Source organism: Paramisgurnus dabryanus, chromosome 20, assembly GCF_030506205.2.
Source record: "Paramisgurnus dabryanus chromosome 20, PD_genome_1.1, whole genome shotgun sequence".
NCBI classification, from domain to species: domain Eukaryota; kingdom Metazoa; phylum Chordata; class Actinopteri; order Cypriniformes; family Cobitidae; genus Paramisgurnus; species Paramisgurnus dabryanus.
In genome coordinates this window covers 24360536-24384212 of record NC_133356.1, presented here as the reverse complement: position 1 = coordinate 24384212, position 23677 = coordinate 24360536, and the positions used below count along the sequence as shown (strand labels likewise).

Here is a 23677-nt window from a genome sequence, read left to right as displayed (position 1 = left end):
GGATAGTGTTGACTGAACTAATTAAGACAAATCAGGTAAATATGTGGACTTATGACAGCTATTTTTCCTGACAACAAAATGCTCAAAATATTACTGTTATTTGGTCACAAAATGTATTTGTAAGAGTTGTTCAGGCGTGAATGTATGTGCTTAAAGTTTAAATATGCGGTCGGTTTATAAATATAGCGTCTATTTAAAAGTGTGCTCGGACACTTTCGGACGGAGCTCCATATGAGCTCCAGAAGAGCTCCAGAAAATCACCGGCGCTTAAGCGCTCACACCCCGCCCAGCGCGGCCTCACCTCGGCAAGCGCATCAGAAATCGACTGCTGGCTCAGATATCTCTGTGGCGTTTAAACGTGATTTAATTCATTTAAATTTCTCATACTTAACAATGAAAGGGTTATGTTTTAAATCACATTTTAGGATTGCATTTAATCGATATCGCTGTTGAGTGATGTTTCATATCTTTTACATTTGTTATAACCGGACAGCATGCGAATTTGAACTTCAGAGCTGAAGGAGCGGATGGAGAAATAGTCCCAATATCATAACAATCTTAAATAAAACTTTTAAATACAGTGTTTCCCACAGATCTGAAATTTACTTGTGGTGGTAGCTGGTGAAAAGGGCAATCATTATTATCCACCGACAAAAAATGGTCTACTACCCAGCGGGCATTTGATGTCAATTTAACATCAATTTGACATCAAACATCGACGTCAAAATTACGTCACAGAATAGGTCAAAAATGAAAGTCATTTTGACATCAAAGTGTTGATGTCAATTTGATGTCAAGATTTTGACTTCTGCTGATGTCATTTTGATGTCAATTCTACATCTATTTGACATCAGGATGTTATGATGTTGATGTCATTTTAATGCTATTTTGATATCCCAGCCAGCATTTCAACGTTGATTCACCGTTGAAATTTATCTTTTATGGATAAAAACACACTCTTTCAAACAGTTTCCACTTAGTAGTGCAAAAGTGGAATATTCCAAATATAGAATAAAATCATAAAATAAGAAAACAAAAACATGTTTAAAAGTCATTTTATTTATTACTGCAAATATGAATTTTGTTGTTGGTTTAGTTGACAGTCTTCTTATGGCCACCACCACACATCCTTTCTGGCTCATGCACTAACAATATGATGACAGCATCTAAAGAGGAAAAACAAACCACATGTTTGTTTCAAAAATGCTGTTTTTTTAGCCCATGTATAAAAAAAAGTGATTGCATATTAAGGCAAGATGAAGGAAGAAAGCTGTTGTGTTTACAAATGTGACAATGAGCTTTAATTAAGATAATCTACGGTGCATTCAGAAAGTATTAAGACCCCCTTCACTTTTCAATTTTGTTATGTTGTTGCATGATACTGCAATTGTTTACATTTTCCCTCATAAATAGATTTTTTGAAACGTTTGCAAATATCATTTTTACATTATACATATTCAGACCCTTTGCAACAATACCTGAAATTTAGCTCAGGTGTCTCCTATTGGTCTTGATGTTTCTACACCTTAAAGGACAAGTTTGGTATTTTACACTTAAAGCCCTGTTTTCAGATTGTTTATGATAAAATAGAACGGTTTTGACTGAATTTGGACATATGATGCTGGCCCGTGAATTTTCGGGTGTTTTTTGTATCACCTCCCACCTCTATAATGCGTAAATAGGTGCACAGGAACAATCCTTCCTAAAATGCATTAAACTTTTGTTTACAAAGATGTGAAACTCACCGAGTGGTCAGGGGTGTTCACTGATATGCTCACACAAAAATCGCTGCAAAATTCCAACAGGTTTTATCATAGTTTTTGTCCAACTCCATTGACTTGTATTAGATGTGCTGTGAGGTACGGTATTACTCCGCGCCGGGAACTTTGTTTATATTCTTGCAATTGGCAAAGGCGGATTATCGCCACCAACTGGAAGAATGTATGGGTGTGAGGCGTTTGGAAAAATAGGTCCACAAGTTTACAACGAATGCTAAAACACCTGTTGGAAAGCATCTTTCGCAGCGATTTTTGTGTAAGCATATCAGTGAACACCCCTGACTACTCGGTGAGTTTCACGTCTTTGTAAACGAAAGTTTAATGCATTTTAGGAAGGATTGTTCCTGTGCACCTACCCTGTAAAAAAATTTGCCTCCCTAACTCAAAATTTTCTAGTGACTGGTAACATTGACATTTTTAACTTGGGCCAATAGATTTTCTGTGAATGGAATTTTATCAATTGTGGCAACGATCTTTAAACATTAGCTCAATGGAAAATAACAGGTTGAGCCAATTGAAAATAAGAAACCATGTTTTTTGCCCAATTAACTTTTTAAAATTGTGGTAGCATTCTTTTTTTAATTTACCCAATCTGAAAATGTATATTGGTAAAATTATATTGGTAAGGAACCATGCTGAATTGTTTATTTCCTGTTGTCCTAATAGAAAAAGAAACACACAAACTATTTTGTAACATTTTATTCATTTTTTATTTATTTGTAATACCTTAAAATTGTAAACATACAGAAAAGCTGTCCGAGTTGCATATGTCCATCGTTTTTCAGACAAACACATTTTCGGATATTTTATAAAATATTTTAGATCTTTCAGTTGATTAAATGTAATGTTACGGGGTCCAGCAATAGTCCACGACCTTCAAGTCCAAAAAAAGTGCGTCCATCCTTCACAAATTAAATCCAAACAGCTCCAGGATGATAAACAAAGGTCTTCTGAGGGTAATCCGTGCGGTGTTGTTGTAGAAATATCCATATTTAAAATGTTATTAATGTTATAAACTACCTTCCGGTAGCGCCGCCATCTTAGACTCAGGAGAGAGTATTAGCGTAGTGTACGCACTTTTCTTAGTGACGTATGACAAATTCGGAGGGCGGGGGCACAGAGCAGCAGCAGAGAAACTCTGTACGCTGCGTAAGCTCTCATCCTGAATGCGCATCACTCTAAGATGGCGGCGCTACCGGAAGGTAGTTTATAACGTTAATAACATTTTAAATATGGATATTTCTACAACAACACCGCACGGATTACCCACAGAAGACCTTTGTTTATCATCCTAGAGCCATTTGGATTTAATTTGTGAAGGATGGACGCACTTTTTTGGACTTGAAGGTCGTGGACTATTGCTGGACCCCGTAACATTACATTTAATCAACAGAAAGATCTAAAATATTTTCTAAAATATCCGAAAATGTGTTTGTCTGAAAAACGATGGACATATGCAACTCGGACAGCTTGGGGGTGAGTAAATCATGGGTTTAATATCGTTTTTGGCCGAACTATCCCTTTAAGCCAATTCTTTGTGTTTTAATTACCACAATGCATATTTTTGTTTGGGGAGAATTTTTTGAAAGCAATATGTTGAGTCAATACTTAACTTTCAGTTTCCACAATTTTTTAAAATATAAATTTTTTACAGTGTATATACATTGTAGAGGTGGGAGGTGAAACAACAAACACCAGAAAATTCACAAGCCAACATCATATGTCCAAATTCAGTCAAAACCGTTCTATTTTATCATAAACAATCTGAAAAGAGGGCTTTAAGTGTAAAATACCAAACTTGTCCTTTAAGGTGTAGAAACATCAAGACCAATAGGAGACACCTGAGCTAAATTTCAGGTATTGTTGCAAAGGGTCTGATTATGTATAAATGTAAAAATGATATTTGCAAACATTTCAAAAAATCAATTTATGAGGAAAAATGTAAACAATTGCAGTAACAGGGCTTTAAGTGTAAAATATCGAACTTGTCCTTTAAAGGGTTCTGATAAAAACAAAGATATTTTGAGGAATGTCTGTAACCAAACTGACCAGAAACACCATTGACTTCCATAGCAGGATAAAAGAATACTATGGAAGTGAATGGTGCTTCTGAACGGTTTGGTTCCAAACAAATCCAGGTGTTGCAAAGTTTGCTGCGTCCTACCCAAAAAGACCTGAGGCTGTAACAGCTGCTTCAAAAGGTGCGTTAACTAAGTACTGAGTAAAGGGTCTGAATACTTGGGTGATATTGACTTTATATGTTCACCACCCCCCCCAAATTGAGATGCTAAGCAATGCAAACATTGACTGTTTACCTTACGTGTGGGTCAAACAGCCTCTTGTGCAGTCACTTACCAATGAAAGCTAAGATGGACTCCAGACCTTCTGGACTGTCTGTGAGAGACTTCAAACTCAAACCAGACCAGCAAGGCATCACGTTGGCAGACACCCCAACCTGATCGAAAAATTTTGATTAGGAGATGTTCTTGTCCTATTTTTAATATACTTTTTACAAACTTACCACAGATAATCTGGCAAAGCAAAGACTTATGAAACAGCATCTTCCCAAATCTCCTCTTCAGGCTCATCTTGGCTATCATGGCATTTAATAAAGTTCTGAAAAAAAAAACATATTTCATTAGTACAAAAACATACAAACAACTGTGGCCCAAGTACAACTATTAAAAAAATTAAGAATGTTTCCTTTTTTTGTCATGGGACACTATTATTTCCTTACGTTTTGAGGGGTACAGATTTGGGCATCTAGAAAGACACATGACTTCACCAAGTTGCATGGTGATCTGCCTATAACATAAAACACATAATAAAATAAAAAACAAGTCAAAACCCCTTTTAAAAAGAAAAATTGTGAAATACAAAACACTGCATCTTAATTATTAGGATAACTAGAATTTGATCTGAATACAATCCCAAACAAGTACAAAATATGTTGTAAGGTTCCATTACAACATGGTAGCTTGGTGGTGGATTACAATGGTTGGTGGTAACTTTAATTTTATAACTCATGGGCATAACCATCATTTCAAAAGTGATGATAAGACCCATAATACATAAAGATTAGGGCTGTGACAGTTCTCATAACCACTGTGGTGGTAAAGTGCGGCCTGTGGTGGTGAAGTGCGGCCTGCGGTTGTGTGCACGTCACAAACTATGAAAAATATAAAGTACAATCTCCCCCAGCGAGATATCTTCAAGTTTGTGTGAACGCAAACAGCCAGCAGATTCAGAGTTAGAGCGCTATTTGCAACTGATATCAGTGATGACCCGGTGGCTTGGGAGCAGAACAAAGGGAAAATATTCTTTCTTGGTCACTCAAGGTTGCAAAAAGTATTAATCTGCGCTACCCGTACACCATCAGAACATGTTTTTAGTGCTGCTGGAAACATTATAACCCCAATAAGGTTTCTCACTTTTTGTTTCATGGATTGAAGTGCTACAATAAACACACACATAGGCGCCAATACCGTGGGTGCTCAGAAGCTCGGCTCAAGCACCCAGTGAAATGGCAAAGCACATATGCTCAGCTTATTCACATTAAAGGGATAGTTTGGCCAAAAATGATATTAAACCCATGATTTACTCACCTTCAAGCTGTCCGAGATGCATGTGTCCATCGTTTTTCAGACAAACAAAAAACAAAAAAAGAAAATGTTTTAGATCTTTCAGTTAATTAAATGTGAAGTTACGGGGTCCACAACCTTCAAGTCCAAAAAATGTGCATCCATCCTTCACAAAATAAATCCAAACAGCTCCAGGATGATAAATAAAGGCCTTCTGATGGTAATCCGCGCGGTGCTGTTGTAGAAATATCCATATTTAAACTTTATAAACCAAAATAACTACCTTCTGGTAGCGCCGCAATCTTAGACTCCTCTGTATTCAGGAGAGAGTATTAACGTAGTGTACGCACTTTTCTTAGTGACGTATGATAAATTCGGAGGGCGGGGGCACAGAGCAGCAGCAGTGTAACCTCCGTACGCTGCGTAAAGCTCTGATCTTGAATGCAGACGCGACTAAGATGGCAGCATTACCGGATGCAAGTTATTTTGGTTTATAAAGTTTTAAATGTGGATATTTCTACAACGAAACTGCACGGATTACCCTCAGAAGGACTTTGTTTATCATCGTGGAGCCGTTTGGATTTATTTTGTGAAGGATGGATGCACACTTTTTGGACTTGAAGGTCGTGGACCCCATAACTTCACATTTGATTAACTGAAAGATCTAAAACATTTTCTAAAATAACTGAAAATGTCATAGTCTGAAAAATGATGGACATATGCATCTCGGATGGCTTCGGGGTGAGTAAATCATGGGTTAAATATAAATTTTGTCCGAACTATCCCTTTAAAGGTACCGTTTTTCCTGATCGCAACTTTAGTTCGTGTTTAATGTTGCTGTTTGAGCTAAGGTATTATTTATGCTCTAAGTTCACTGCCAAGCGATATGTTCCCCTTTCAAACCCTACAGCGAACAGCCAGTTTGTACTACAGCCCTCTACTTCCTGGTTGAATGACGAGCATTGACTAACCTCCGCCCACAGGAACACGTCAGACGCCAGCTAAGCTCAAATGGCTCTGGCTGCACGATTAAATCACACACGATTGTCACGCACATCTCGTCAGTAAAGCCGGTTCCTTGATTAGTAATAAATCAGCATCAGCTGCTTTCAGATGGAGCGCCATTTACTACACAGAGCCGTAGTTTACTGATAAAAGGGGAAATCATTGCCGATTATGAATGCAATATTTCCCCTTTTGTCAGTGAACTATGGCTCTGTTTAGTAAATGGCGCTCTATCTGAAAGCAGCTGATGGTGATTTATTACTTATCAAGAAACCGGCTTTACTGACGAGATGCGCAAGACAATCACGTGCGATTAATTGTGCAGCCCTAGCTCTGGCTAAGCTAAGCTGCTGTCGAATCACAACACACTAAACAAACTACACAATCAAAACTCTTTACATATTTCTGAAGGAGGGACTTCTTAGAACAAGGAAGACATCACCCAGTTTTGAGGATAGTAAAAACAGCGCTATACAATAAATTGTGTGAAAAATACAGGTTTTTTACAAACAAAACATGAACACAATCAAAAACACAGGAAAAACATTACCTTTAACTTCACAATTTGTGTCTAAAATCACACAAAAACGTGACCGCACCGCTTTCCACCTCTTCAAAGCTTTTGAGCGCTCCAGAGCACCTGGCGTTGCTAGGTAAAGCTTGAGGTTGTGATGAGCACCCACCGGCAGAAAAAGACATTGCCGCCTATGAACTAGGGCTGTGCAAAAAATCGACTGCGATTATCATGCGCGTGTCATCAGTAAAGCCGTTTCGGTGATTAGTATTAAATCGCCATCAGCTGCTTTCAGATGGAGCGGCATTTATTAAACAGACCCGTAGTTCACCGAGAAGCTAGGCAAAATCGGGTTCATAATCGAGGAAAATCGATTCCGATTTTCTATGCGATTTTGCCTAGCTTCTCGGTGAACTACGGGTCTGTGTAATAAATGCGGCTCCATCTGAAAGCAGCTGATGGCGATTTACTTCTAATCACGGAACCGGCTTTACTGATGACACGCGCATGATAATCGCAGTCGATTTTTTGCACAGCCCTACTATGAACACACACGTTTTTTAAGAAACATCATATCTGATCTTTGTTAACATTTTTATATTTCAAAATATATGTATGCATGAATTGGTGCATTACCATCGCGGTGGTAAAATACTGTCACTGTCACAGTCCTAATAAAGATAAGAAAGAAAGAACTGCTGTTATGTACACAACCACAAAGATCCATTTTGTATGTCAATATGAAGCCTCTTTAAAACTTGCATCAACATCCACTCTGAACTATGAATTCACTTCTGGCTCTGTCTATTGAAAACGAAGGGTCTAAAACATATATACTATAGAGCAGGGATGGGCAACTTCGGTCCTGGAGGGCCGGTGTCCTGCAGAGTTCAGCTCCAACCATAATTAAACACACCTGAAGCAGCCAATTAAGGTCATACTAAGCACACTAGAAACTTTTAGGCAGGTGTGCTGAGGCAAGTTGGAGCTAAACTCTTCAGGACACCGGCCCTCCAGGACCGAAGTTGCCCATCCCTGCTATAGAGGGTATAGTGACAGAAGAAATTAATTCAATTCAATTCAATTCAATTCAATTTTATTTATATAGCGCTTTTCACAAAAGTCAATTGTTTCAAAGCAGCTTTACATAAATAGAAGCAGTGAAAAGCACAGAAAACGACAGATAGCACAACAGAATACATGATAGCATGAGCAGTTAAGTGCTTCGTTGCAATTAAGTGCTGTGCTGAACAGTGACCATTGCATCCTGAATTATTTTCTTATATTTTCCTAATGACAATGATAAACCAGTACTGAGAAACAAGTAGCAGGTGTATTTAAAAAGCTCACCTGTGAAGTTTCTTATGTTTGTGTGTCATCACGTTTCTGACCTGACAACTCCTGCTGTCTGTTTCTTGTTCAATCCTGACAACATATAAAAAAGTAAAGTTAGTGCAATTGTAAAAGAGAATTCTATAAATGATGACCTTTATCAGAATGTAATGCATAAACTTGCATAATGCATTTAAGTATATACTGTGAAATATCAGGGTAAACATGTCACAACATTACCTGATCCAGACAGATCTAATGGCTGTTGATGCATTGAAATCTCAGCATTGACAAGATCACATCACTATATTTAATTTGAAGGGCTCTGATAACAAAGACATTACAAAAGATTTATAAAAATACACTGAAAACAAGAGCACATTATATAACTAATATTTTCAAGTTCCATTAAACTTGCTAATTTTTCATCAAGAGAAGTAAGCAAAACAACACCATTACACTTCATTTCAATTCAAATAGCACATGCCAACAATTTACACTGCTTGACTTTTTCTTACAAACTTAGGAGTTAAGAGTTTTATTCCGCTTTAAATCGTGGATACAGCGCGAGGGACCGCAGGTACAAGCAGCGTGTGACGTAACGTGTGATTGCCTGATAAATGCAGTTATTGCAAATTCGCGAGCAATAAAACACCAACATCTCATCTAACGTTAGGTATAAACACTTAATCAGTAACATGAAATTAAGCAAGCAGTATTAATTAACTGACCGCACTAATCCATCTGCCGTGCTGCTCCTCTTTACAAATGACTGACAGAGGTGTCTGTGCGGCGCCTGTAAGACCTCTCGGATATAAACTGACTGAACTACGATATCAACGCTTTTCTACCGAACAGTTGTCCAAAAAGCCCTTACATTTAGGTGCTTTTCTGAAGCAATAAACAACCAAGTTGTTAAGTTGATAACACCAGATATAATATTAATTCATTAATATTCATAATCAATCATATTAATGTAACCGTAGACCAATTTCGGCGGGAACATCCCGTGGAATAGCAAATCAACCATTATAACGGATACGTTCACAATTAAAAAAAAAAGACACAATAAATTGGCATAGTGCTTTTTGTCATACAACATTTTTTGTGTGAATAAAATAATCTTACGCGTTTTAAACATTGACTTATTGACTATTTCCTTACCTCGATGCACTTTCTCGATGATCACGCAGACAGCCGTTAAACTCTCCAGTCTCAAAAAAAACCTCTCCAGTCTCGTGTAATCTCGCGAGATTACGTCGCTACTTTTTTAGTCAGTATCAAACATTCCAAACTGACTTGTATGAATTAAACAGATAAACGTCTTGATATTATTTTATTATTAATGGTATTCTTAAAATGTATATTTAAAATGTTATATTTTACACACTGTGATGAAAATATAATCTGACATAATAGAATTTAAAATAAAACAAAAATAATAGTTTATTTGCATGTGTCTATTACATTTTTAACTCTCCCAATCACTTTTGGTAAATTTATAAATAGTATTTTTATCAGTTTAGTAAAATGAGTTTTTACATTCATTGTTGTTTCAACGTTGTATCAACGTTGAACAAACAACTGTTATTTCAACCAAATTTCAATGTTGAAGGTCGGTCATATGACTGCTGGGATCATTCAATATCAAGCATCGATATCAGATTAAATTGACCTTTTATAGTATATGCAATTATAGTGTAATTTTAAATGTGAACTACATGTAAACATGCTAGGATTTAAATTAATAAAAACACACATGCAAAATACATAGACCTACAACTTTTAAGATGTTAAAAATGAGTCGCATCGATTTACAATGAATAATAAATATACTTTTTCAAACATTGTTTTGACATTAATTTAACATCAATTTGACATCTTATTTCCTGACATCAAATCAACATCAATTTAATGTCAATGATATTGACCTGAGATATAGGGATCACAAAAAACATGTCAGATTGATACCTTTGTTGGGCCTCTTTACAACCTCAAGGAAATAATTACAAAATATAATAAAAATATGCATATTCATGCACGTCATACATGGTGGTCAAAATCTTGACTATTTCTTGATGTCAAATTGACGTCAAGGTGCCCGCTGGGTATACATGTAACAAAGAACTAATAATGTGTGACACAACACAATACTTTGATTTATAAAACATTCATATTAATTTCACATTATAGTTCATTAATCTAACCACCCCAAACTTTTTTTGCCATAAACAAAGCTGACACTGTTTGTCAAAGCACCACGAAAAAACTTGATGTTTTTGCACTGATATATGAAGCAATTTGATGACCCCTTTTATCAAACTCAATTATATACAATGTATACTATAGCCTATATAGACATTGCAGGTCTATAGATTATAAATGTGACTGATGTTATAATGTTAATAACTTCTATAAGCACTTTTACTGCTTCTGCTTTCTATTTCTCTTTTGCCGATTAAAAAAAGCTTAATCCACTAATTATTTCAGATTTAAAAGTCTACTTGCTGTGCTGTCCCGATGACAGACTTTACATTACAGCTTTGCGTTTTTTATATCCTGAGTCAGCTAGAGCTTTGCTCATTCAGTATTAGCACTGTTTTTTGCTACAATCTCTGTGCAAACTGTTTAGATTTTAGTAAAGATATTGTCTATTAATAGTAAGACTATTAAAAAATGGGATAAAGAAAATGAAGCGGCGCGTGGTCGTGACAAGAGCCAGTTGCTATCGCCATAGAAACCGGAGGCACGCTAAAACAGCACTCGAGCTTTAGCGCGGTAGCGCTCACGGCCGTTCTCCGATGGACTCGGGTTTTACACACAATATTAAAGGCGGAGTCCATGATGTTTGAAAGCCAGTGTTGATATTTGAAATCGCCTAAACAAACACGCCCCTACCCCAATAGAATCTGGACCTTCTGTTGATAGACCCGCCCCACACATACGCAACCCGGCATTTGATTTGATTTGATTGGCTATAAGTGTGTTTTGGTAGTCGGCCCGTCTCCTTTTCCAAACCGTTTTTCAAACATCGTGGACTCCGCCTTTAATCAGACTTGGGACCCGAAGTAATGAACTAGGACCGACCCGGACCCATCTGACCATTTAAAATATAACCCCGGAACCGTACGGGTCCCGCGTCCTCAGTGAAGAAAGACCTCTAATGGTAAAACTCTGCTCAAGTTCAGAAACATGAAAGGATACAATGTGACACTGAGGTTGCTTCGCGTCGCGCCCAATTCATTGAGAAACAGAGAGCACGTGAACGGACACTCAACCGGAGAGACACAACGTGCTTGCACGCAAAATGAAGCCAACTTAGATGCTATAAACACATATGCACATAAGCATATGCGACCATTTTGGTCGCAGTGTGTTTCCTGGCTGCTCCGTATGTGCTGCTGCAGTTGATCCAGTTTGCCGCGCTGGATGATGAGTTTATGACGCGTGCATCATCTTCACGGTCACCCGACCCCCACCTCTCTCTCGCGCTCTCTCTCTCGCGCTCTCTCTTTCGCGCGCGCTCTCTCTTTCGCGCGCGCTCTCTCTCTATCTCTCTCCAAAACACGGGTCATCCAGTCGAGTTCAGAAATACGGAAATTCGTAATTTTTTTTTACTTGGGCGGGTCGCAATTTACCTGGGCGCAGCGCCCAAGTAGAGCCTATGTATGGGAAACACTGAAATATACCCGTGTGTTTACCCGTGTGCGCGCCTGCGTGCGCGCGACCCGCTCGCACGCGTTTGTGTATGTACAGTATGTGCGTGAGTTTTTAATTTAAAATGTCTTAACTCGGAAGGATCTGGATCACAGGTCATTTCGTCTGAGATCAATCCGCACACAACAGCTGGAATCACTGATTCACATGACACAAGTCATCAGCCGTTTCCTCAAGTTCACGTCAGGTAAGTGGTTGTAATTAAATGTTAATTTTAGAATATATTAATCGGCAAAGACGCAAATACTCGACGTTTTTGTAATTATATTTTTGTAAAGATATATTTAAAAGTGTGTTATGTTATGTGTCCGAAGTAAAGTGGAGCTATTTTAGAAAAGATAGCCTTTAGGTGGTTTACCGGACAGGGTTTAGAACTCGGTCTTTATTATAATTGGGACATTTTTACAAACAAACCTTATAAAATACAATACTGGCGTGCATTTTGAGACAAAACAATAGTACGTTACTTATATGTTAAGTGATGTCAGTTATTTTAGTCAGTGATAAGCCCTGTCCGAGAAAACCGCCCAATAGTGTTTAATTATGTGTGATGTCTGAGGGAAATTTGGCCTAACGTTAACGTTATTTTAGGGAATAAAGTATTTCACAATCAAGCTTTATTATATTAAACATGTTATTTATGTATGTTTGTGTGTTTATATTCCTCTGTTTATCAAACCAGAGCGGTGATGATGCGGAGAGGCAGACCTGAAGAAAGTCTCCCAAATGGCCCTGGAGATGTTTTGACTGACTTTGGAGTGCTTTTGGACTGTTTTATGCCCTCTATTTAGATAAGACTTAATTCTGTATGTTCAGTCTGTATGATAAGTGAATAAGTGAATAAAAAGCTTTTGTTTTCATGTGACTGAAGTTAATTATTTTGTTAACAACACCAGCATAAATTATTTGATAAATAATTTTAAAATGTTATAAAAAAATCCCAAATAATAAATATTAATTGAAGTAACACACAAAACATTGAGTGAATACTTAAATTTTAATTGACAGAGTATTTGCTGTAAGTTTTTAAAGATTCAACTGATTAAAACATTTTAGTTGAATGAACTATAAAGCTAGTTGAGCCAACATACTTTTTTATATTTGATTCAAGTTTGGGCCAACTAAAAAACATCAATCCAGGTAACACTTTGGAGACAGAAATTGAGTGAACGTAAAATTTCTGTGGAACTAGTTACTAAAAAATAATTCATTGAGCCAACAATTTATTTTTTACAGTGTATGTCAACATTGTTGCTGTTTAATTACACTGGCAAATTCATTTGGCGGACAAAATAACTAATTTTTGTAATGTAATGTAATTTGTAATGTTGATAAATCTACTACAGTTTTAACTGTTTATGTCAAGATTTTTAGAGTTAACCAATTAAGAGGTTTTTACAGTAGCATTTTACATTTTGTTACAGTTTTTAATTTGGGATGAGCTATACAATCTCATGACATTTCGTAACTATTTTGTACATCAATCTTGCTTTTTTCTAATAATCAAACTTTCTTTACAACTTTTTGTGTTGATATTCTACAAAATCTCCACCTTGTAAAAGTTACATTTCCCTATGAGATTAGGTTGGTAGGGCTTAAAGTTGAGTAAATTTAGAATAAACCACGTACAGATCCATACATTTGTGTTTTGGTGATTTTTTTATTATATTTTGTGTAAACATATATTTGTTTTTAGAAATTTAGGGTGGAAGTTAAATCTCAAAATCTAATAGTCTATTTAGCCAGCTGTGGTGGGCATTAGATGATGTCACATCTGTTTCTGATCAGAAAAATCCCACCAAAATCAGCATGTACAGACTGTCATGATACTGGAAAAGATAAACTAAACCTTAAAGGATTAGTCAATTTTCAACAAATCCAGATAATTTACTCACCACCATGTCATCCAAAATGTTGATGTCTTTTTTTGTTCAGTCGAGAAGAATTTATGTTTTTTTATGATTCTTCTCATTTCAATGGACCCCAACACTTAACTCAACACTTAACAGTTTTTTTCAATGGAGTTTCATAGGACGCTAAACGATCCCAAACGAGGCATAAGGGTCTTATCTAGGGAAACGATTGTCATTTTTGACAAGAAAAAATTAAAATGCACTTTTAAAACACAACTTCTCGTCTATCTCTGGTCCTGTGACGCGTTAGCGCGACCTCACATAATTGCGGACAGACATAGAAAAGTCACGTGTTACATATATGAAAAGCACATTTGCTGACCATTTTAAACAATAAACTGACACAAAGACATTAATTGGTATCATTCGACATACAACAATGTCAGAACGGTCCTCTTTCTCCACACTTGTAAACACTGGGGTGTAGTTTCGCATACATTATCCGTGACCTCTTGACGTGATGACGTATTACGTGAGGATGCACTGGCTTGTCACAGGACCGAAGATTGACGAGAAGTTGTGGTTTACAAGTGCATATTTTTTATTTTTCTTGTCAAAAATGACAATTGTTTCGCAAGACAAGACGCTTATGCTTTGTTTGGGATCGTTTAGAGTCCTTTGAAACTCCGTTGAAAAAACTGTTAAGTGTTAAGTGTTGGGGTCCATTAAAGTCCATTAAAATGAGAAAAATCCTGGAATGTTTTCCTCAAAAAACATAAATTCTTCTCGACTGAACAAAGAAAGACATCAACAGTTTGGATGACATGGTGGTAAGTAAATTATCTGGATTTTTTTTTAAGAAAAAACTCTTTAAGACTAAGCTGGCTAACACATGCAACTTTATTCTTCTGCTGCCTAGCAAACACTGTTTTTGTTTCATTAGCAAATACAAATGTAGCTCTTTTATGCAAGATGATAATAAATGTCAGTTAAGTAACTAAAATTGTGTGGTGTAAAAAAATGTAAACTAAGTTATATCCAGAGCCAAGAAAGAGAAACATGTCTCTGTTTCCAAAGACAGCGTTCAGACAGTATCAGGTTAGCAGAATTCAATACTCGTTTGTATCTCCTGCAAAACTAATTTACAGGCTGAAGGAAAAATCTCGTATTAGAGGAAGGTTGAAATAAATAATGCTCCTGACACCCACCACAGAAATAACACCCCTCCAGAGAGCCCAGTCATGACATATGCATAACACCACTCAACAGTCAACAAACAAAGCTTTCTGCTTCCCTTATAAAAGGATTTACTTATAACACATTTCTTCTGTTCTCAATGCTTGCTAAGTAATTGGCTCGACAAATGTGTTTAGAGTGACATGGGATGAAAACAATCTGTTCTGGTTGTGCTCTGTGAATGATAACCGGACAAACTACTTTAAAATCGTTTGTTTTCCCCACGACATGAGAAACTCTTCATATTCATTTGTATGGCTATTATTTGTAAACACAATCGATTGCAATTCAATCCTACATTGATCCCAGACCTGGACTTTGTGATGAATCACTGTTTGTGTCTGTGGCAACAGAGGAGACGGGGTGTGGCCAGCGACGGCCCTTTGCCGCAGTCGCTCTGGGGTTAGTCAGACAATTCACCATCTTTGTTGGACACAAATGAAGCCCTTTAAAGGGTCGTGATCTGAGTCTAAAAATAAAACTGCCGATGTCATGCAATTTTAAATCTATAGTTTACCATATTTTGATCTTGAACTATTCAAAGCACTGTGATAAAATATGTATTATACTAAAACACAGTACAAGCCACACTTCCATAACAGGAAAAGAGTTTTGTGTACACCCTTAAAAGTAAATATCATGCAATGTAATGTACCTATGTACAGCAGAGCAGAAACGTGTCCGCTGTGGATTACTGCCGTATAAAACCAGGCGGGATAGGATTAAAATGGTTCAAGACTCTGGAGGGGTGTCGGTATAAAGTAGTTCAAATGAGAGGAAGCCAGTCAGACCTCTAAAACAACTTCATTTGCATTTGACTGTCTCATATAGAAAGTATAATCCTTAAATTTCTCTGCATCCAGTTTAAAAATTGCTAAGTATATCGGGAAAGAGAGAGATGACTATACTGTATAACTTCCTTGTCGCTTGCTTTTGAGGTGCTAGTTGTCTTTATTTCTTGCAGTTCGTTTACCTTTTGTCTTAAATTGTACAAATTATTGATTTCCATACCAGCCTTATTATTATTAGCTGGCGTAATTAAGAAGCAGTGACTCATGCTGCACCATTTATCCCTCGATTCATTAGACGCCCTATCTCTACCGAGCAGAGAATAGGCCTGTTGCAGCCTTACTGGTATAGATTACCCTTTTTCCCATTTGATCCTCTGAAAGGTCAAAAGATAAGACACACATCAACTCAGAGCAACCCATCTGCAGCCACATCACACACACCCACATACACACTGATGTCAAATCAGAGGGAACAATCTGGTCTAGCTGACATTTAAACTTTTTTGTAATGTTTCAAAACTTATTTCACAATCAATAGTGTTTCTGGAGTGTGAGTAAGATGTATCGCCTCTAATCTTTGATTGCTTCTTGATAATTTTGGTCATATTACCTTGCATTTAGGATCATTATTTTCAGCTACCTCTGATTGAGAAATGCAAGTAATAAAAGTGTTGAGCAGATTATATTCTGAAGTGTTTTGCATAAAGTTTTTTAGCATGTCAAATACAAATTTTCGTCACCATAAAATCAACATGAGGCAATGACTCCGGTGGCATGTAGGCAGCTCCATAAAAACAAATTTGGACAGCCTTCGTACAGTAGGCAGTGTAATAGAATGTTTGAAATATCAACAGAGAGCGCCTTTGTGATAACTAATTCCAAATTTGAAAACTACAAAACGAATTTCTCAACAGAAATAAAAACAAAGTTGTAAAAAGTGAAAGTATAACCTTACTTACACTAAATTTGTGCTCCAGACACTTTCTTGGCCACCATTTTATTTTTTCGAACTCGACCAGACTCGACCTATCACATTCCCCAATCATAAAATTCTGGGACGATGAAGGTATTTCAGGAGACAGATAGTAAACCAAACATTGGATTCAGGCGTGCCTTTATGGCTTCGAAAGGCAGCTTTTTAGAGATTTCGGATGCAGCTAATCATTTTTAATGGAAAGTAGTGTTTTATTATTTAATAATTTATGTGTGCACTTTATTATTTTTTTAAATGTATTTGCCCTCATGATCTTCAATTTAAAAACGTTAACCTCCAACCTACCTTCAAACTGATCCACCTTCTTTTACTGTCTTAAGTTATGGCATGAGGGCGGGACTATTGGGGACTCACTACAGTTTTTGTTAGCAACTTCCAACAATCCAATCAGTTCCCGATGGACGAAATCAAGTCCTGCCTTAAATTTCTTTCCTCATTTCAGAAGTTTCACTAGGTTATTTGTTATAATAGGGAAATAAAGACAATCGCAACTTGCATGTCATGCCGACTTTAAGCAAACATCAGACTTCAAATAAACAAAAAAACCCAGTGCCGGGTGGTTTGGGGTGAACCGTGCGGATGCTAAGCTTTGCCTCAGAATGTAGGAAATACTATACAATAAGGGCTGCTATTTAATTTCTTTCTGCCAGATGAGGTGGCATGACTTACCTCACTCCCCGAACCTCCAAGAAAAGGGCCTGTCATTAAAGGTCCTGCGTTTTTGAAGCTTTAAGGGGCTGGACACACCAAAACTTTTAAACGCGGCTGAAAACGCCTTGAGGATGCTGAATGCCAGCTGTTGTTCAGCTGAGTGCCAGCTTTCTTCAGCTGAGCGCTTTGGTAGCTGTGATACTTCAGCTGCGAGCCGGTTGTTTGCTGTGGTAATGTCCCGCCCCTCCTCCACTGTGATTGGGCGGCCGTGTGAGAACTGACATTGACAAGCAGGGCTTTTCTCCCACAGTTGAATCTCTTTCAACTCTCGACGATAAGCGGCGAGCGCGGAAAAAACGCCGAGCGCCGGTTTTCAGAGTGGAAAAAACCCGCTAGCTGCTGGCTTATTTGAAAAACGCCGAGCTTCCATTGGAAACAACTGAAAACATGCGCCGGCCGCAGGCGTAAAAGTTTTGGTGTACACAACCCCTAATTGTGTTTACGTTGCACAAAATATTGTTTCGTGTGTAAAAAAACAGTATTTGTCACACAATATACTTATCTATATACTAATATCTATGTTGTTACTGTCCTGAGCTGATGTCTTCCTTCCCTTCTTCAGAAATACGTAATGAGTTATGATTATGTAGCTTGTTTAGTGTGTTGTGATTCGACAGCAGCTTAGCTAAGCTGGCGACTGACAAATTCCTATGGGCAGAGGTTAGTCAAAAACTCTTATATTGAAGTCATATGTGGACAAGTAGAGGGCTGTAGTCCAAACCTGCCGTTCTCTCTAGTCCTTGAAAAGTGAATTCTGTTAAAGAAAATATATCACTTGGCATTGAACTTTGAGCTTTAAAATTTTGCAGCCATCCTTTATCTAACAGCAACCTTACACACCAACTGAAGTTTCAAAAATGGGATCACGAAAAACGGCAACTTTAAGCAGCATTAAAGGTCCAATGTGTAGATTTTTAGCGGCATCTGTCAGTGAGATTGTGAATTGTAACCAAAAGCTCAGTCAACATCTCGGCCCTCCCTTTTGAAACGCATTGTAAAGCTATGGTAGCTGCCACCGGACAAACATGTCATCGCCTGAGACAACACAGTGACAAAACAAGCTCTAAATAACAGTTAATTTCGGGCTACTGCAGAAACATGGCGGCATTAAATGGCAACTTCCATTATTAGAAAAAGAATACTTTGGAGATCATTCTGTTTATATGTGCCCTGTCAATAACAGATAGATTTTATTTTCGCTTGTTTTTTTTTAAACGCGTCTCTCACGTATGTGCACTATTGAGGGCACTTAAATGCGTGCGCACAAAGAGCCCAAGGGTGAATCCCAAACAATGCAACAGTCACTTCACATAAAAACGTTATGTTGTTTTTCATTGCTTTATTCGCCAAATGTATGTTAATGGATTACAGTATGCGACACATTAGCACAACTCTCTCTAAAGTTTACACATCAAGAGTTGTGATCTTTGAAGGGCATACTGTGACGATCACGTCTGGACCGGACACATTCAACCGCATGTGCCTCTGTGCGTAAAGAAAGCTGCTCATTTTAGCGCCTTTTTGCAGTTAAATACATCCACACCACAGACATGTTGCTGCAGACGCGTGCAAACAGCTCGACCGTGAGTAAAACCTGCTTGAGCACGGACGGGAGGGGTGGGTGATGTCTGAAAACAGCTTGACCGTGAGTGAAACCCAAGCGCTAGCACATGGATGGGAGGGGCACGGTTGACATTCATTTTCGGTTGACATTTTCGGCTGGATTTTTTATTTTGTCCCGAAACCGATAATGCCATTTTCGGCTGAAATTTTCGGCGACCGAAATTTCGGTGCACCCCTATATATTATATTTCTGTCAAGAAATCCTTCTAAAAGTTAAACAATGCACCTTTAACATTTACATTTCATATATTCTGTCTATTTAAAGAAAAGTCTTTCTACCAAAGTTCAGATGTATGTTAAAAATATCTGTTATCTTAAGACAGGCTAAAAGGCAGAGCCCTTTCAGCCTCTTTTCAGTTTTCATGTTCAACTATTATTTTTGCTTGGCTAAGATATCCAGGGCCATGATTTGCATCGCAGTTTGTACTGTCTATTAAAATGAGCCTTTAAACTCTATAGATTTATTGCCATTGATCCATGAATATATTGTGACTATGCAAGCATCCTTCAGGCATTGTACTGAAGCAAACATGATTTGATGGTTAAAAAGCTTTATTAATTAATATCAATTCAGATTTATGCAACCCTCGAGTAATGGCCATTTTGGATGGTATTTTTCTGGGCTTTAAGCCTAAAGTTGAAATTAAAGCATGGTTGTATTTTAGTGCAGTAATACACTGTAAATGTTGGGCTATTTCCAACCCAGCCTTCAAAAAGGGACGAACCTAAACATTTGGGTTAAAATGTAACTTAACAATTAAAATTCTGGGTTAATTTAACCTAACAGCTGAGCTTGTCCCTTTTTGACACACCGCTTGGTTGAAAATAACCCAACATTTTATAGTGCAACTTTCATGATGCTTGAAATTGAAACTTTATTTCTTTAAAATATCTCATTTTGTGTCATACAGAAAGTTTAACAGAAAATACAGAAAGTTTGTTACTTTTTCAAGTATTTTTAATACTGCTCAGTGATGTAATTTTACCTCTGATCAATATGCAAAATGGGCAGCCTATATGTTGGTGTGTGATTGTGTTTTCTGTTGTGTACGTGTATAAGCGCATGTGAGGATAAATGGGGATGACTCACAGACTGGTTACTGACGCAGAAGATTGTGAGATTACCACATCGATCTATAGAGATAGAAAGACGTGCAGAAATCGACTGGCATCTAGCTCTGAGTTTTACCTTCTTTCTCTCAAATTATTCCCTTGTTTGTTCTTAATGAATTACATTTTACATCACATTTGATTATACAGTCTAATGAATGTTTTTAAGCATTACTCTTTCATATTTCAAGATGAAACATAATGAGCTACCATTACATTTCCTTAATACTTCCTTGCATTTTGTTTTTTGATACATATTCTCTAGTGTTACAGTGCTGTGTCCTCTTGGTTTTGGCTGCTGGAGTCATAACTTATGGACTCAGTTCTCTTTAAGAAGTATACAAGGAAAACCTAATTCATCTGAGTTATATGAAGGGATTATGTATGAGCCGTCAGTGTAAATGTACCACACACACATCGCTGCCTCTTTACACCGGCAGGCTTTAGTAGATTGAGGTTGAGTCAGATGTAGTGGGTGGGAGATCTCAAATCTTTTCAGACTTTCAAAAGTAAGGCCCAAGTTCCTGCATTGAATATTTAAAGAAATATAGTTTGTGACGCATTTACTGGCAGACTTTTCATTGAAGTTTTTGTGCTGTCTTTACATGATGCATTTGAAACTAGTGCTGCCGCGAATAGTCGACGTAGTCGACGTAATCGACGATGAAAATTTGTCGACGGCAATTTTTTTAGTCGAGGAGTCGCATATTTATTTTTTTCCGTCTCAAACGGCCCACTGTAATTCTGTCTCCTGTCTCAAATGGCTCAATGTAATTCACCTCCACACCAGTCTGTGCGCTGTGCGCGCCCTGCTGGTTAATCTGCTACGCTATCATCTTTCTTCCCTCTCCTCCTTCCTTCACTGCTTTAATTTTGAAAAATTGGCGGTGGCAGGCGAGTCTATGGAATTATGAGTCGGAAAGCTTCCGAAGTATGAAAGTATTTTAAGCCAAGTTGTGATAAAAGAGTGGTCTGTTACACCGTGCCAAACGTCGCCGGCTTATCACGGGAGCACAACGACAATGCACGAGCATCTCAAACGAAAACACTCGGGAGTTATTGACGATACACCCGCAGAGAATAGGACAACGTAAGTAACTGTTATATGATTATTAATGAAACGGTGAGCTAGTCAGTACTGTTTTATTAACTCTTTTGAGAAGTACAATGACTCTGTATTTGGATGTTAAAGGCTATCAGTGTTTGCTCGTGATTCCGCCACGGAATCAACACTGGACGCAACAAATAGATTTTTAATGATTCCCATTTACATTTTTATTTTACTATTTTAAACGGCTCAATTCATTGTTGCGAGTGTTCAGCGGGTCTCTCTCTCTCTCTCTCTCTCGCTCTCTCTCTCTCTCTCTCTCTCTCTCTCTCTCTCTCTCTCTCTCTCTCACTCATGTTGCTTGCAGCGCCTCGACCGCGCGCGCCTCTCTCTTACGTGACAGTGAAAAGGTGGCAGTGTTTTTAATGTACTTTCTTTTTTGCGTAAACGTCAACATTCACAGATGTCTCTGACAAAGACGACTGATCGAGTTAACATGACTTGAAGAAAGATTAGCAGTAGTGTGAGTCTGTGTGCGAGCTTTCTCACTCCCTATGATGCTGTATGCCGTGTTCTGTAGTCTATGCAACAACAACAGTGTATTCTCTTATATTTCTGAATTTGCACCGAATTGTCTGCGCTATATCACTCGCATTTAAAATCAAGAAATGGCTCAAAACACAACAACAATTATGAGAAGAGCAACAGCAGTAAAGCTACAATGTAAATGTATGGTGATTTTTGCATATCTAAATCAGGATTTTAGCAGCAGTTAAAGGAACAGCTGGTTGGATATAAAACGAGGTGATGGGTCATGTTTAGGCACTATTTTATAGGCTACAACAGAACAGATAATATGTAAAATAGCATTCAGTTGTGTTAAAATGCAATATAAGATCAAAGAGTAGAAGTGAAACATTTCATATTTCTGTTATGCATCTACTTTGCACTGGAAGTTTTTATTATTATTTATATTGTTTACATTGTAATTTTTTATTTGGTAACATTTAAGTTATTCATATTGTTTATGACACCGGTGAGTTCAAAATAAAATGGACAATGAAATAACAAACACTTGAGTTTTTTTTAATTAGTCGTTTAGAATAGTCGACTATTCGAAAAATTAGTCGAAAGATTAGTCGTTAGAAAATTAGTCGTTAGTGGCAGCACTATTTGAAACTTATTTATACCAAGTTTAATACTAATTTTAGTACAAAACCTCAGCAGAGAACAACGTTTTCAACCAAAAATGGAAACTTTTTAAGAGTTTTGGCTGTTCGTTTACACGACAGGCGCGATTTGGGTTACGGAAAAACGATTCTGCTGTTGAAATCTTTGCTATGCTGTTTGTAAGAGAATCTCAGTAGTTTAACCTTTGAACCCCGGTGCATGTTATGCTGGATATATGCTGTTGGCATCTGTGTCACATTTACACAGCCATTTGACTATCTGTGAAATCAGCAGCATTTGGGACGTGCTAGCTTCTCTCAAGATCCGCTTACCTGCACTAAGATTCTGTTTCTAGCTGGGATTGCAAAGGGCTGATTGTCACCATCCACCCCACCAAATTTTCCATTACATCATCAGGCGGGAGCAAACCAAAAATTTAGAGGAGTACAATTCAGAGTTCAAAAGATGGGAGTTTGATGATGGATTTTAATATGAGACAGCATGAAATAAGATGATTCCTCAGTTCTTTTGCCTGAACGTCTTGAAGTTGCTCTGATTTACAGCCCTGTTAACTTTGTTTACACTAATAACTAGGGTGACCACCTGTCCCGCTTTACGTTGTACTGTACAGCAATTTTACCCTTTGTCCCGCCTCACCCAAATTGAGCATCTATCCCGCTTTTTCATTCGACCCTCCCTAATTGAAAATAAATACACAGATACGTCCATAGGCGTATTGTTAACTTATGTCCAATAGTTCAGAGGAGCCTGTCGGGGCCTGACAGGCTAAGCCCATTTGGACCGGGCTCGGGCCGTTTTTTTTTTTTTTACAGACAGGGCTCGGGTCGGGCTCGGGCTTATTTTAGCGTCTCTCCTCTGTGTGTGTGTGTGTTTGCGTGTGTAGCAAAGACAGCGTGCATCTGAGAGCGCGCATCCGAGAGAGAGAGCACGCATCAAAGAGCACGCGCATCAGAGAGAGCTTAAAAGTGATTGATATTGGTCTCTGGTCGGGTTCGGGCTGAAAAAATTGTTGGCATTGTCGGGCTGGGGTCGGGTAGGGCTTGAACACTACGGGCTAGGCAGGGAACTACACTGCAACCAAAATGGTCGCATATGCGACCTTTTAAACAGGTCGCAAATGTGCTACCTAATGTTTTAGACAATATGCTATGATTTACTATGAGCATTTATTAAAACAGAAATGTGGATTTTAA

General features: G+C 37.8%; 1 protein-coding gene and 1 long non-coding RNA gene across 22 annotated transcripts in view; one reads left to right on the top strand and one right to left on the bottom strand.

The window, feature by feature from the left end:
• kcnma1a (potassium large conductance calcium-activated channel, subfamily M, alpha member 1a) overlaps positions 1-23677 on the top strand; it is a 279908-nt gene that overhangs the window by 79436 nt on the left and 176795 nt on the right. The gene's annotated exons all lie outside the window — the stretch shown is intronic.
• LOC135786471 (uncharacterized) lies at positions 1068-4395 on the bottom strand. Its single transcript, XR_010546940.1, has 3 exons — positions 4300-4395; positions 4134-4233; positions 1068-1166 (listed from the first exon to the last, which is right to left on the bottom strand). It is a non-coding gene; the product is annotated as an uncharacterized lncRNA (long non-coding RNA).